The sequence below is a fragment of the Saccopteryx bilineata genome, chromosome 3 (assembly GCF_036850765.1).
Source record: "Saccopteryx bilineata isolate mSacBil1 chromosome 3, mSacBil1_pri_phased_curated, whole genome shotgun sequence".
NCBI lineage: Eukaryota > Metazoa > Chordata > Mammalia > Chiroptera > Emballonuridae > Saccopteryx > Saccopteryx bilineata.
In genome coordinates this window covers 202,238,388-202,254,445 of record NC_089492.1, presented here as the reverse complement: position 1 = coordinate 202,254,445, position 16,058 = coordinate 202,238,388, and positions in this window count along the sequence as shown.

The window sequence follows — 16,058 nt, the reverse complement described above, 5'->3', positions numbered from 1 at the left end:
CGCCTCTCCTGTGTGCCCTGGCCGGGAATCGAACCTGGGACTTCCGCACACCAGGCCAACGCTCTACCACTGAGCCAACCAGGGTTTAAACGTGACCAATGGGGCTGCATATGAGGACATAATCCTTGAAGCAGTACATGAAATGGAGTATCCATGGTTAGGATTCCTATGCTTGACATGGTAATGAACAGGCATTATGCAAAACCATGGGAGTACATACAGCAATTAAGGTCTATTAAGGGCAGTTAATTATTAGGGCACTGCATGATTTGAAGGGTCCACTGTTATTAGGTCCATGCATGAAAGAGAGTCCCCTGAGAAACTCGTTGTTCAGGAGAGTCCTTTCTCAAGTTGTATTTTCTCGGAATTTCCTGCACTCAGGGTTTCTATGCCCTGTGGGATAATTTCTATGACGTGTCCATTTTCAGAATGGATATATACTCATTCATGATCAATGCATTGTATATTTTGAGGGAATTTATTTCATGGAAAGCAATAAGCAAAACAGCAAATGGTCAGGAGTGTCCACAATTATGGGTTCCTTGCTCAGGATATATATGAACTGTGATTATACCCAATAACAGTGTATCATCTGAGTGTGAGCTATGGTTAAGGAAGTTGATTATTAGGGCTCTCATGTTTAGTCTTCTTTATTATGCAGTTTATGCTTAGAAATGATTCCATTCTGGGATTCTTTTTCAAACATGTCCTTTGCAGGTAGTTTATGCTAAAAATTTTCACATTCAGATTGTGTCGCTAGAGTGGTTGTTTTTCTGAGATGTTCCATTCTCAGGGTGAATCTATACTTCTAAGGGTCCAATCTCAGTGTGTCTGTGTTCATTGACTGTATAAAATCCAGAAAAACACAGTCAGGTAGGTCTCTATTTAGGTCTTTTATGGTCAAAAAAGTACATTGTAAGGCTCTGTAAATGTTTAATGTGGTCTATTTTCAAATTGGGTTAAGATCTAGACTGTTTATATTTAAAGCAATTCATAATCAGTCAGGTGCATGATTACAGATTAAATGCTCAGAGAGGTAAATGTACAGGGAATAAACATAATCTGGGGGGTGTATAATTCAAAGTACTATAATTATGGAAATAATTTATTATATGGTCTGTAATCAAGAGTGTTCACTATCAGTATTTCCATTTATAAAAGTAATTACACCCAGGAATATTATGCTCATTTCATCCACAATCATGCAGGGTAAGGTACATATTCAGGGTTTACACATGATCAATTGGGTAGACACTTAAATTGGATTATATACATGGAAGTAATAATCAAAGTACATGACCAGGTGGGTTCACAATTAAGGGTTCAATTCACAGCATGGTACAGGTACGAGATTTATACAAAATCAAAGGGTACATGCTCAAGGTGAGTTTTGACTTGGGAATTCGATTATTAGGGCATACATGACTTCAAGAAGCCACGCTTATTAGGTTTATACTTAGAGGTGATTACACTGAGGAATTACATGTTCAGAAAAGTTTTCCTCAGGGCATTTATACTTACAAATACACATGCATGTGTGTCCCATGGATGTGAAAGAGCCAGAGATCCCGCAAGCATAAGATGATCAGAAATAAAATTGGGAAAAACAACCTAGGAAACAATCCGAGTCTCAAGTTCTTGCAAGAGTATCAAGAGATTTTCTCTTGAAAGGTGTTATTCCCAACATGTCCACGAGATAGCAGCAAAAACTTTAATTCTGGCGCCCCCAAATCAGGAGGCTTTTCTCAGATGCACACTAGATGACAATGTGCATGAGAGTGTCAAAAGAAATGAAAGCCAGAGAAACAGGAGGACCCTGCCACCATAGCTCTGGGCCATATTGTTGTGGGGAGAAAAACTACCTGAAAGGGTATTGAGTCCTAGGGCATGACGTATGGTCCTCACCAAGCAATGGGGTATCATCTCATGTCATCCCTGGTTCTTAACAGCAAACAAAAGGGTCCCACCTCAAAGGAGAGCTATCCAGTGACATCAAGTCTAGATCATTTCTGTCAGGACCACACAGCAAAGACTGAGACGTCCTACCAACACTTTGCACTGAGTACAGTGAGAAGGAACAAAGTTCTCTACTTGTGAAATGAGCAGCAACATGACACCACTGCACGCTGTGACTGTGAGAACATATCTGACTGACATACCAAGAGGTCGCTTCCTATCAGGTCTGAATCCTGTCACGACAGGCAGAAAATTCGCCCGGAGAGAACAAAGAAACCTGTCGAGTCAGCTGTGGGCCTCATCAGTGTGGGACAGGGCTTCACCCAAAAAGGCTGGTTCATCCAATGCCATGGTCCCTGCATACACACATGTAACAGTGTGTGCAGGGGTCCTGCCATGGAGAATGGAGAATTATCTCGAGTAAGTGTGTGCTGCACACTTCAGATCCTGTAAATTTTCAATGGACTCTCCCTGTGAAACTACGGTGCCCTGTGAGTGTATGCAGGAATCCCTGTAGGAGACCATCAGAGTCCTACCAAATGCCCTCTGATTCTTATGTGTTTAAGGAGAAGAGTGAGTTCTGTCAGGGGCGTTTTCAGGGCAACCACAGAGTGCAGAGGAGACCTTCTCTGCTCTGGATAATGTAACCTGCCTTGGGTGAGCCCATGGTGCAGACAGAATGATGGAGAGCTCAGACTATTAAAAGGTACTATTCAAAAGATGTCCATGAGGTGGCAGCACAGAAAATCATTGACCAGCAGTGTGTATCAAGTAGTGCACAGGGTTTTTCCATTCACAGATGGTAGTGAGACCTGTCCCACCAATTCTGGATTCCATGTGTTTTAACATGCCTCTCCTGAAAGAGCACCGAGTCCTACAGACCAGATGCAAAACCTCTACTTGTAAGGACAGGCCAGACCAAAGAGAATAAAAATGCCCTCTCTTGACTCTTACTCTTTTCAGTATGGGGACATGTCCCCCTAGGAAAGGGTCGGGGAACCTTTTGCATCAGCTTTGGGCCCATGGAATGAAGAATATGGGCTCATCTGAGAGACTAAAGGGTACTTGGACATCATTCAGATTCTCCAGAGTGCGGAGAAGACTCTTCACAGAGAATACAAGCCCCTGTGACATGAGCCCTGAGTTAGGGGAAGGTAAGGAGGGGCAGACCTAACAGACTGGGGTGTCCACCGCTGCTCTCATTGCTTTGTGAGTTCCGGGAGGAGTCTCATCCTCTAAAAGTATAGTGTCCTGTCAAACAACTTAACTGTCCTATGAGCATGAGAAAGTTTCCCCCTGAGAGCTCTGGGAGTCCTATCAAACCACCTCTAACTCTGATGAGTGAGAAAAAACACCTTTCCCTGAGAGAGAAGTGCATTTGCTCCTGTAACTTCTAGGACCTACCAAGAAGGGGATGTTCCACATGCTGAGCCAGGGAAGCTCAAAGTACATTGGAGAGTCATTGTGTCCTTGCCAAATGATAAGAGAAGATGCTTAGTAAGCAGGTGGCATTCCCGAGATGAACATCAGATGACAGCACAGAAAAGCATGCTCTGGCTGCGAGCATGGTACTAAATAGAGGAGTTCCAACTCTGAGAGCCTAAACAGCCCTGGGACACCGCTGCAGGTTCCCACACTGTTGAAAGGAGCGTTACCCAGACAGAGTTCACTCATACCATGACAGCTTCTTGGAAAAGCAATGACCCTCTGACATGTTCTCACCTAAATACACAATTCTATGAAACCTAGCAAATGGTGAACAAGCTCTCACGACGAATTTCATCTTTACAGAGAGGTTTGGAAGCCGATTGCAGACTAAAAAGTCAACTTCCATCAGGGACCCCACTAATGGGATGCAAGCTGTCCCCCAAGACAAATCAGGCCCCTTTATTGTAAACAGCATACACTGAGAACAAGACACCCACTGAAACCACATAAAACAGAACGTGCCATGTCACCTACAACACTATGAATACATACGAATACTGAGCCAGCCACTCCTAGCACCTAAGGAACATAAGAAAGAAACGGAAATAGAAACACACATATAAAAAGCTTGGCCAACTACATAATATCCTGTGGATCTCGTTCCTTTCAAACCCCTCCAAAGCAACCGGGAAAGCATATACAGGGCTGCAACATGGCATGAGTCAAAACTACAACATTCTTCTGCTCCCTTGGCACCTCTATGACACGACATCTGCCACTTCTCTCTCTCCTACTGAGACAAACAGGAGAGCAAAGCGGATTTAACGGCGGGCACACTGGGCACGCCCTGGGCCCCAACTTCTGAAGGGCCCTGCAAAACCCCAACTCTAATCTTTTTTCTAATGACACCAAGTTTGGTTTCATATGTGCAATTTTAACATTAATAGTACATAATATTTTTTGTTTATTTGAAATGTATGGTTAACATGTATTTTTATTTTCCTTGTCTCTCTCTTTTTTTTAAGGGCTCAATATTTTCTTCTGCACCCAGAGTCTCAACTGACCTTAATCCGCTCTGCAGGAAATGTCAGCTAGAGAAACTCGGAGAGCAAATGCACTGTCACACTCACTCAGCCGACTGCAGTGCTCCAAAGCTGAAGGGCATTTTCCTGATCCTATTACCTCCTCTTGGGAAACTGAAACCCTGACAACTAGAATTGGCCACTAATGACTCTTCTCTCTCTTCCTGAACAGCACAGGCCCCTGAAGCTCTCTTGCTGTGCAGCTACATTGTCCTGGGACCATCCTGTTCCACTGTCTCCAAAACTGTCTTCCAGTTCCCTCACTCTCTCCAGAACCTGGACAAATCAACAAACTCTCCATTCTGCAAACCTCCCTTCTCTGATATTCTACCCAAAGTCTGCCTTAGGTCCTTCATCATCACACCCAAAAGCCACCACTTCTGAAATCTAGCCATAGACATCTCAGATTCACGCATCTTCTCTCAAAACCTCTTTGTGCCATGCTTCACAAAAGCCCACTCATCCTTCTAAACAAATGCCACCACCCTCCTTACCCTGGGTCTCTCCCTCAATGCTCTGCTGGAAAGGAAGCCTCACATTCACCACCATCTCCATCACACCTGTCACCTGGTGCTCTACCCTAGTCTATGTTCTTCCCTGTGCCCCACTTCCACACATCCTCCCACAGTTACCATCTCCCCCTGCACCCATCCCTTTATCACGTGGCAGTATCCAAATCACCACACTCTCCCACGAATCTTGGGCTCAAGGCCACCGCCACAAACTTCCTACCTCCTTTCCCCAAGGTCTTCAATCCCCTAACCCATCACACCCAAACCCACTTCTCAGCCCTGCAGTACCACCACAGCCAAGTTGAACTTGCCCACTCACAGTTGGCAGGGCCATGAGAAGAGCCACCAAAAGCAGACTGACTAGTGGTAGAATCACGAACACAGGGAAGTGATAGCTGAGAAGCCAGAGGAGAGGCAGCGAGTCAGCAGCCTCACACTGGGGTGGACGGTCTCACTGGGGTGCAGAGAATGTTCACTGCTGCCATTTTGCTGTTGAGAACTTCAGGAAGGAACACCATTCCCCCAGAGGTACGTACTATGTGTTTACTGACAGGAGGCACTTAGAAAACCACAGATGACAGAGCCTGCATATTAGCAAACAAACAGCAAGACCTCATACAGCTCAATGTTCACCTGGGCAGAAAGACACTTAGAAACAGAGTATGCAATCTACTTATGGTATCAAGGAAAGCAACAAAGTTCTCAGATAGGAGAACGAAAGATGAGCAAGAAGCTGCCAGTGAGCAAGCAGGATGGAAGCTCGGCAGTACACCACAGCACACACTTTTGACAAGGGGGGCAGAGGGCACTGGCAGACCACACAGGGCTGACCCTCTGCATCTGTCTCCAAGACTCTCTATTTTCTAAATTCCCGGTGAGTGGATCCAGCCCTGCCTCGGCACATCTCTTCCCCATAACATTTCAACACACACAAAGTGGCCCCACCTAGGCTCCCTTTCCGTGTCTTCTATACTAAACCCTGTCTTCTATCTTCATCCTCGGCTTTAGGAAATGCGCGAAACGCACTCTCAAAATCACCCAGACTCGTACTGTAAAAGTTCCCCTAGACTCACTTAAGAACCCTCATGTGACTGCCTACTCCCAGGCACAACAAAAGAATCTGGACGATTTTACCCCATGCCGTACGTTTTAAGAAATATAGCAATATATACTAACAGACTCCACACCCAAACTGTAACAACCAACTAAAAAATAAGCATTACACAATAGACTGGATTTCCTTGTCTCCTCCTCTCTTTTTTAACGAGGCCAGTCACTGGATAAAAATACAGGACACTTGAAGGTAAAGACCTTTAGGATAAATGAGCACTTACATCGGTAAGTCTAATGTTACACAAAAATCCAAAATCAGAAGCACTTCATCACAGAAACTCCAATTATATAACATACAACTATGAGGAAAAATAAGAAATTTCATCATCTACTTAGAAGGACCACATATCTCTCTCATTCAAAGAAACAATAATTCTTTCAGAAACAATTGTATTGCATAGAAATATCGATAAGGATATAGAAAACTTAACAGAGCGGTCAATGGAACTGAGCGTTCGTGGACGTTCCACTGTGACCGACGTTTCAACTGCACTGAACTGTTATTTTCCTATTTGGCCACGAGATGGCAGCGCAGAAGCGCACCCGGAACATTTTTTCAAGGGACATGCTGTACTACGGAACAATGTCTACAGACTTCAAAGGCTTCAATGTATCGTACAAAGTAAATTGCCCATGGTCATTACATTTAATCTACAAATCATAAAGGAAACGTCTCTCAAGATTCCTTCTATGGATGATAGATCATAATATACACTTCCAAGGGACACTTTCAGGGTTTATTGCCAAACGTCCATCCCGACTCTAGCCTCTGGCCTCGCCCTAACCCTCGCTTCACCTGCAGGATCCTGCTTGGGTCAGTCCTGACACTCCCCTGCACACTGGCTCCACAGCTGCAGTTGGAAAAGTGCCCTGCTGCTCAACTTTCATCTGTGACCTAATGCTTGCCATTTATTAATGACATACTCATCACTATTTATTACATACTGTATTTTTTTCAAGTGATGTGAGGACACCTTTATCATACAAAATTGACTATGCATTTGGATCTGTCACTAAACCTTCCTGTTCCATTCCAGAGATTTCTCTATTTCAATGAGTGCATGCCTGAATCCTGACCATAGCAGGACTCAAAAAAAGTGCTCCCATTGGAACCGACAAGACTGTCCCCTGGAGACAGGTCCTGCAGAACCACTCACTTTAAAGCAGCCAGGAGAAAGTGCTCACGGACCTCAAGCTGCCTGAAGTACACCCCTTACAGCAAGCATCTGACTCTTTCTCAAACACTGGCTAGATCTCACACATCTACTGAGGTACTTTCTATACCTCTCACAAAAGGCATGGACCTGGATGCAGAATTCTCACCCAAGTATCTCCTCTCCTCACCCTTTACGTCGGGATACTCTCTGCCCATCACAAAAGAAGGAGAATCTCATCTCCAGCTCCGTCATGGCATGTTTCCTCAGAAACCCCTCTGCACATTGCACGCTGGGTTGCAGTCAGGAATAATGATTGCCCACCTGTCCTCTCCTGGCCCCTTACAACAGAATCATTTTTGCCCATCCAATTGCAGCAGAGATTCGATCAAAAAACAAAACCCAACCATATGCTGCCTTCAGGAGACACAACTAAGCTGCAAAGACAAAGATTCAAAGTGAAAGAGTGAAAACTAATTCTGTAAGCAAATAATATCCACAGAAAAGCAGTTATAGTCACACTTATAACTGACAAAATAGATTTCAGATAACAAAAGTATTGAGACAAGGATTGATATTTTATAATAGTAAAGGGGACACTATTTTAAAAAGACATAATACTTTCATTATATATGTGCCCAAAAAGGGAGCATCAAATTATACAGCACAACTAAAAAAAAAATAAAGGGAGAAACTGACTTAAAACACAATCATACCAGGAGACCTAAATCCTCCACTGACAGTTTATATACCTCATCCAAAATTAATAATGAAATATTGGCCTTAAATGACACATTAGACCAAACAGAGTGAACTGACACTGAACATCAGATTATACATTTTTTCCAGTGTACATGGAACAGTCTAAATAGATGATATGTTGAGACAGAAGACTAGCCTCAACAAATTTAAAACTATTAACATCATACCATGCATATTCTTCAACCAGTATGCTTTGAAATTATAAATCAATTACAAATACAAAGTAAAAATAACCCAAAAATATATGTACATTAAATAACATGCTACTAAAAAGTGACTGGGTCAAAAAAAAAATAAAAGGTGAGATCAAAAGATATATAAAGACAAACAAGAATGTCAATATCAACACTTCTGGGATGAAGCAAAAGCAGTTATAAAAGGTAAGTTTATATCATACAGGCCTATTCTAAGAAACGAGAGAAATCCCAAGTACCAAATTAACATTACCAGTGTGTTGGTGGGCAAAGTTTCTGGAATAGTGAATTAACTCTAGGACAATGGCAATAATAGTTCTTTTCCTTAGGGAATCTTCAAATGTCAATATCTGTTGGTTTTTTCTCTGGAACTGTTTGATTTCTCAAGAAATTACCCTCTGGTAAGGGTAGCAAGGCCAGTTGTGGAGTTCTGGGAATAGAGCAGGAGCAGGGGTGTGATAGAAGGAAAAAGCAGCATGGGTGTGGTTTCTATTCTGGACGCAGTCATTTCCTCAATACCCTTGTTTTAAATACACAGTTTTCTCTCCCTCTTTTGATGTATCTGGTATTAAATCCAAAAGCTTCTCTATTTTTAAAAATGAACCTGTCTTCTTCAGGGAGAAGGTAGGATTACTCTCCTTTCTAGGTGGTAGCAACTACTCTTTTTTATTTATTGATTTTAAGGAGAGAAGGAGGGAGGAGCAGGAAGCATCAACTCATAGTATATAGTTGCTTCTCATATGTGCTAAGGCAAGCCCAGAGTTTCGAACTAGCAAACTTGGAATTCCAGGTCAATGCTTTATCCACTGCACCAGCACAGGTCAGGCTAGGTGGTAGTAACTATCCTTTATACACATTTTCAGCTCCCCCTCAATTCTCTCCCACCCCCTACCCCAATTCATACTGTATCTGATGCTTCTAGTACTTCAGTCTTTGTAAGCAAAATGTTTTGTCTTTTTTATCTCCTTCTTCCTGTACTCTGGAAAGTTAGTGACCCACTCTTCCATCCAAAACTTGTGGATACCTTATTCTAAAGCTATTTTATCTCTTATTCTTTTTTCTTGTCGACTGATGCCTTTTTAATTTTCATTTTAGTGGGGCATGTGGAAGAAGTTAATTCAATTTACCATGTCAAGCCTTGTTAACATAGTTTATATTAACCATATTAAATAAAGTTATTTTCAGATTGATTGGTTTCATTACTTTAATTCTGAGCTGATCTAAAACCAGTAAATTTCTGTTTTGTTTTGTTTTTTAGTGAGGGGAGGAGAGACAGACAGATAGGGTCCCAAATGCAGCCAGACCAGGATCCACTCAGCAAGCCCACTGCCCACTAGGGAGCGATGCTCTGCCCATTTGGGGCCCTCATTCTTTTGCAATTGGAGCCATTTTTTAGCATCTGAGGCGGAGGCTACGAAGCCATTCTCAGTGCTGGAGGCCAACTTGCTCCAGCCAACTGAGCCACTGTAGGAAGGAGAGAGAGAGAGAGAGAGAGAGAGAGAGAGAGAGAAGGAGGGGTGGAAAAGCAGATGGTTGCTTCTCTTGTGCTCTGACTGAGAATCAAACCCAGGTCATCAACATGCGGGGCCAATCCTCTACCACTGAACTAACGAGACAGGGCCCAGAACTAGTAAATTTGAATAAGTACATGTTACTGATTGAGAGATGATACTAATTCTTATGGTCTTTCACAGCATTTTGATCAAACTTAAAAATATTGTTTGGAAAAAATGCTAATTAGAAACCAGTTTATCAAAAACTGAAAAACAGCGAAAAGACAAGTTAGAAATTGGAGAAAATGTTTGCATCTCATCTAAAAAAATTAATTACTATCTAGTAGAATATATAAAGCATTTCTCATTAATCAATTTAAAAAGACAATCATATAAAAACAGATAACAGAATACATGAGCAGGTATTTTATAAAATAGGAAACAGAAATGGCTAAGAAAAATTTCTCAACCTCATTAGTAATTAGAAAAAATATATAATTTAAAACTATAGAAAAATTGTATATTAAAATCACAATAAGCCTGACCAGGCAGTGGCGCAGTGGCTAGAGCATCTCTGGGATGCAGAGGACCCAGGCTTGAAACCCAAGATCACCAGGATGAGCATGGGCTCATCTGGTTTGAGCACAAGCTCGCCAGCTTGAGCAAGGGGTCACCAGCGTTAGCTCAACATGACCCCATAGTTGCTAACTTGAGCCCAAAGGTCACTGGCTTGAAACTCCAGATCTCTGGCTTGAGTCCAAGGTTGCTGGCTTGAGCAAGGGGTCTGCTATAACCCCCCTGTCGGCACATATGAGAAAGCAATCAAAGAATAACTAAGGTGCCTCAATGAAGAATTGATACTTCTCATCTCTCTCCCTTCCTGTCTGTCCTTCTCTCCATCTCTCTCACTTAAAAAAAAATTACAATAAGATTCTACTCACCAGACTGGCAAAATTTAAAAAGTCTTATAATGTCAATCGTTGATGAGACTGTGGAGCAACAGGAACTCTCAAATACTGTAGATCAGAAAAAAATCGATAAAACCAACCATTTGGAATTATCTACACTACTATTCAGTATTTCCACTCCTTTGCATATTAAACTCATACAAAAGCACTGTGAGACTTGAAGAATAATGTACATAACATCATTTATAAAAACAAGAATGTGAAAACAACCCAAATAGTCATTAATAGATGATTATATTTTGGTATATTTGTAAAATAGAATACCATATAGCAATGAAATTAAAAATTAACTATAGCTATATCCATCAATATGAATGCAATAATATAATGTAAGAAAGCAAGTTAAAAAAAAGTATAACCCAAATTTTATAGAGCTCCAAAACTAAACAAAACAAAACTCAGCAATACATATAAATGCATAGGAATGCTTAGAAAATTCAGGACAGTGGTTACATATGGGAGGTTTGAGGGGATGTAATCTGGGTGAGACACAGGAAACTTCAAATGTATTGGTATTGCTTTGTTTTTTAAGCAAGGTGGTGAGTCATTGTGAGTTCATTCTCTTATTCTTAATAATGATACATGCTCTAATCATACAGGTATATTACACAAGGAAAAGTAAACAAAAAAAACACCCATCACAATCTTATTTTTCTTAATCAGAGTAACCTGTAGATTTATCTAATAACTGGTATAGCTTTGTTATTTCTGTCCAGGCTGTACTAGGTGGAGATTGTACAGGCAAAACGTGTACAGGTGGAGGTTGTATGGGTGGAGGTTGTACTGGTAAAGGGTTTGCAGGTGGAGGTTGCATCAGTGGATAATGTACAGGTAGAGATTGTACAGATGGAGGATGTACAGGTAAAGCGTGTACAGGTGGAGGCTGTATGGATGGAGGTTGTACTGGTAAAGGATTTGCAGGTGGAGGTTTTATCAGTGGGTAATGTACAGGTGGAGATTGTACAGATGGAGGATGTACAAGTGAGGTGTGTATAGGTAGAGGTTATACTAGGTGGAGGATGGGGCATATGGAGCAGAGTGATGGGCATACACTGAAGATGTTTTGTTATTTAAAATTCTTCTGTCACTTCTGTTTCCTGTACCGGCAGTGTGGCATTGATATTTATCTTCCATGTTGGGACTTTTGAGTATGAAAAGTGGGTGGGTGCTAATCTAATAATAATTATAAGAGAACAATTGGTTTGTTAAAGCCACTGCTGTCCTGGACAAAATAGAATGCCAATCACATATAAAAAGTCTTCTTTAAAATGTGCATTTTAAGGATTTAAATACACCTTGGTTAATAGTTTTGAGTTTAAAAATGTTTACAAGGGTATTTCAATAAGAGCTGTAGAACAAATGTAGCTTTTAGCAAAAACATTGGACTAACTCAAAAAAACTAGATTCTAGTCCCAGTTCTGGGCAAGTATAAAGTTTTAAAAAATAAAGGGTTGTTGCCTGACCAGACGGAGGCACAGTGGATAGAGTAGTATTGAGATATGAAGGACCCAGGTTCGAGTCCCTGAGGTTGTCAGCTTGAGCGTGGGCTCATCTGGTTTGAGCAAAGCTCACCAGCTTGGACCCAAGGTCGCTGGCTCGAGCAAGGGGTCACTCCATCTGCTGAGCTCCCCGTTCAAGGCACATATGAGAAAGCAATCAATGAACAATTAAGGTGTTGCAACAAAGAATTGATGCGTCTCATCTCTCTTCCCTTCCTGTCTATCTGTCCCTATCTGTCCCTCTCTCTGACTCTGTCTCTGCCACAAAAAAATAATAAAATAAAATAAAGGGTTGTTATTAAGGGCATAATGAGGATAAGTATTACATCAGTTTACTGATTAATTGAATCACTTATTAAGTACATTTATTTAGGTGCTGTGTGCTGTGCACTGAGGTAAGAACCAGGGCCAGAAGAAAATGTGGTAAACCTTTCATTGGCCAAAAAAACAGCAAGATGACATTGGAAAATGGAGAAATTAACATTGGAGTGCCTATTCTGTGCTGGGGGTTTGATAACATCATTAAATAACATCATTATGTGAGCATTGGCATACCGCATTTTATTGTGCTTTGCTTTAATGCACTTCAGAGGCACTGCATTTTTTTTTTTTAATAAATTGAAGCTTTGTGGTAACCCTATGTCAAGCAAGTCTTCCGGCACCATTTTCCTAACAGGCTTAGATGATGGTTAACCTTTCTTAGCAATAAAGTATATATTTAAAATTAAGGTATATATATTGTTAAGGCATAATGCTATCCACACAGGCTACTGTATAAACATGGCTTTTACACACACTGAGAAACAGAAAAGTCCATGTGACTCCTTTCATTGCAATATTCACTTTATTGTGATGACTGGGAGACACATATGCAATCTGTTGTCTTCCTTTTACAGACCAAGAAATGGCTTTTTCTCTGAGTTGTCTCCAGTTTCACACTTGGGGACGCCCAATAACTGCTGTGGTGATGCCTATGGAATCCAAAGTTGTGGCCTCTCTAACCAGCCGGTCCCTCTGAGGAGAGGTACGCCCAGGCCAGCAAGCACCGGCACCACCATCTGCTGCACCCTGGCAGCAGGTCTGATGGTCCACGCAGTCACCGCTCCACTGCAGCTGGTGTAGCTCTGGGCTCTACTGTCGGCCATACACTAGGTCATGCAGTCACTGGGGCCTCCAGTAGAGGAAGAAACGCTGAGCTTCTGGGCCTGACATCACCTCCCAGGAGCCTCAGGGAATCGAGCTGGCATACCAGCAATAGCAGCAGTTTGGCCCACGCCACCAAGAGATGAAAGTGTTTGGAGTGTGCCCAGGACCAGGGTATCAGTGCACATCCTGTTCCTTGCGCCAGACGTCGGAGCCCACCTGCTCCACTAGGAATGTTTAATGTGGTGAGACCCTCAAGGTGAAGAAAGCAAGAGGAGCCAGAGGAATATGAGACATGCTGCCCATGCTGCATTACAAGCAGTCCTGCAGCCTCACAGTCCTAGAATCCCCAAGTCCTTTCCTTATTCTGTGCTGTCTTACAGTACATTCATTCCATGTTCCTAGCCCCTCACCTAGCAGTGGTACACACAGTGCTTAGGAACGAGTGGCTTTGGGCAATCATTACATCAGTGAGGTGATGTCAGCTGCTGAGTCAGGCAGCCCAGAAAGGTGTGGGAGCTGGACTACTACTGCAGTCTGTGTTAACTAGAGCTCAAATCCTGGTTATCACTATTATGGTCCCCACACAGGGTGACCTTAAGGTTTGTGAGTTTTTTGGCAACATGCTGAAACAGTGCAGATTTGCAAATAGATCAGCCTAACCTAGAAATTCAAATTGAAGCCCTAGAAAATAATCTCTCAAGACCAAGTTAATTTAGTATAAAAATATAATCGACAATGAAAATATAAAACTACCTCTTATCATTAGGTTTCCTTGCCTCAGAATTGCAATGAAAGAGGGTGTTCTTACGGTACAGAAGTTCTCTGAGATGGTATTGGGCTTCGGGCTTGGCAAATGTTTGTGTGTCGCCCTTAAACTAACTTTTGTGATGTTACCATTTGTGAATCAATTAGAGTAAAGTAATTTTCTTCCAAATAAATGAAAGAAGAAAGAGGAAGAAAGGAAGACAAGAAGGGAGGAAGGGAGGGAGGGAGGGAGGGAGGGAGGGAGGGAGGGAGGGAGGGAGGGAGGGAGGAGTGAAGGAGGGGAAGAAATGGGGACTTGAAACAGCCCAATGAGTGTATCCCAGTCAGTCAGTAGTAAGAGACAGTTTCTAGGTTTGAGTTCATCCTCCTACCATTAGACTGTGATCCAGGAACCTGAGAGTCACTCTTAAAGTGCGCATAGGAAGTTTACTGTGAGAATGCAAACACTGTACAGAAGGCATTGCACCGACACACAGTGGGCAGGAGGTCTGCAAAAGCTGAGGAGGCTGTGGGGACATATTTGTTGAGGCAGGGAGAGAGAGAGACAAGAATATTGAGAGAGACCTGAAGATGGCAGCGGAGTAGGCAGACACACAGACTCCCAGCTCACACCAACGAACTGGATTATAAACTAATTTATAAACAATCAGCGTGAAAACCCAAATCTGGAAGACAAGAACAGCTCTCAAAAACCAAGGAGCAAAGAAGAAGCCACAACAAACCTGGTAGGAAGTGCCTGAATCTCCCCTGCTTACAGGAATGGGGGGTCAGGGGAGCGAAGCTGGGCTCTCACTCCAAGGAAAAGAGCAGTAAATACTCTCAGAGCCACCTGCCTGTCGACCAGGGAACGAGGTGTATTGAAACGGCCCACTTGTTCCAAAAAGAAAGGAGAGAGAGAGAGAGAGAGAGAGAGAGAGAGAGAGACATATGGATGGTGAGAAGGAGAGGAATGCAGGGGAGGACCTGAAAATCTGACTCATTCAGTGCTGGAGGCAGCCATAACTGGGGGAGGGGCTGGTCCTTCCACAAAGCAAAATACAAAAGTATTTCCAGGTCACAGAGATACAGACATCTCTCCAGCTCCAATCAGCACAACAAGACACAGCTAAAACAAGAAGTGGGGAGGAGGGGCAGTAACTCAGGTCTCCATGGAGATCTGAGATACACCTCCCCCTACTGAAGCTGAGAAAGCAACCCACTCCCAGAGAGATGAACTGGCAGAAGAGGACTTCAGAGCCTCAGGTCACACCCACCACATTCCTGGATACAGTTTCAAATAAGCCCTCTGCTGAGAAACCTGTTAAGAAAACAAACAAATCAAGACTTCAAAGCAGCTCAAATCTGAAAGTGCATTACAAATAATAGCTGATAACAACCCAAGAAGACCTAGAAACAACACAGGTGAAAGCTGGAGGCAGACAACACCAAGCCTAGCCTCAACCAGCTCTACAAACAAAACACACAGACATAATGAGAAGACAAAGAAGTGCAATCCAAATGAAACCACAAGAGAAACCTTCAGGAGATGAACTGAGTGATATGGAAATAATCAAACTTCCAGATGCAGAGTTCATAATAACGATTGTAAGGATGCTTAGGGATCTTAGAACAACAATGGATGGTCATCATGAACACCTAAATAAAGAAATAGCAAGTATAAAAAAATATTGAAATATTAAAAAAGAATCAGTCGGAGATGACAAATCCAATATCAGAAATGAAGACCAAAATAGAAGGAATTAAAAAAAAAATGGATAGAGCTGAATATCAAATCAGCAAGTTGGAAGACCACTGGAATGAAGGCATGAAAGCAGAGAAGAAAAAAGAAAAAGAGACTCAAAAAGTCTAAGGAAACTCTTAGAGAGCTCTGTGACAACATAAAGAGAAATAACATCCGCATTATAGGGGTTCCTGAAGAAGAAGAGAAAGAACAAGAGATAGAGACTTTGTTCAATCATATCATAGCTGAAAACTTCCCTAAATTAA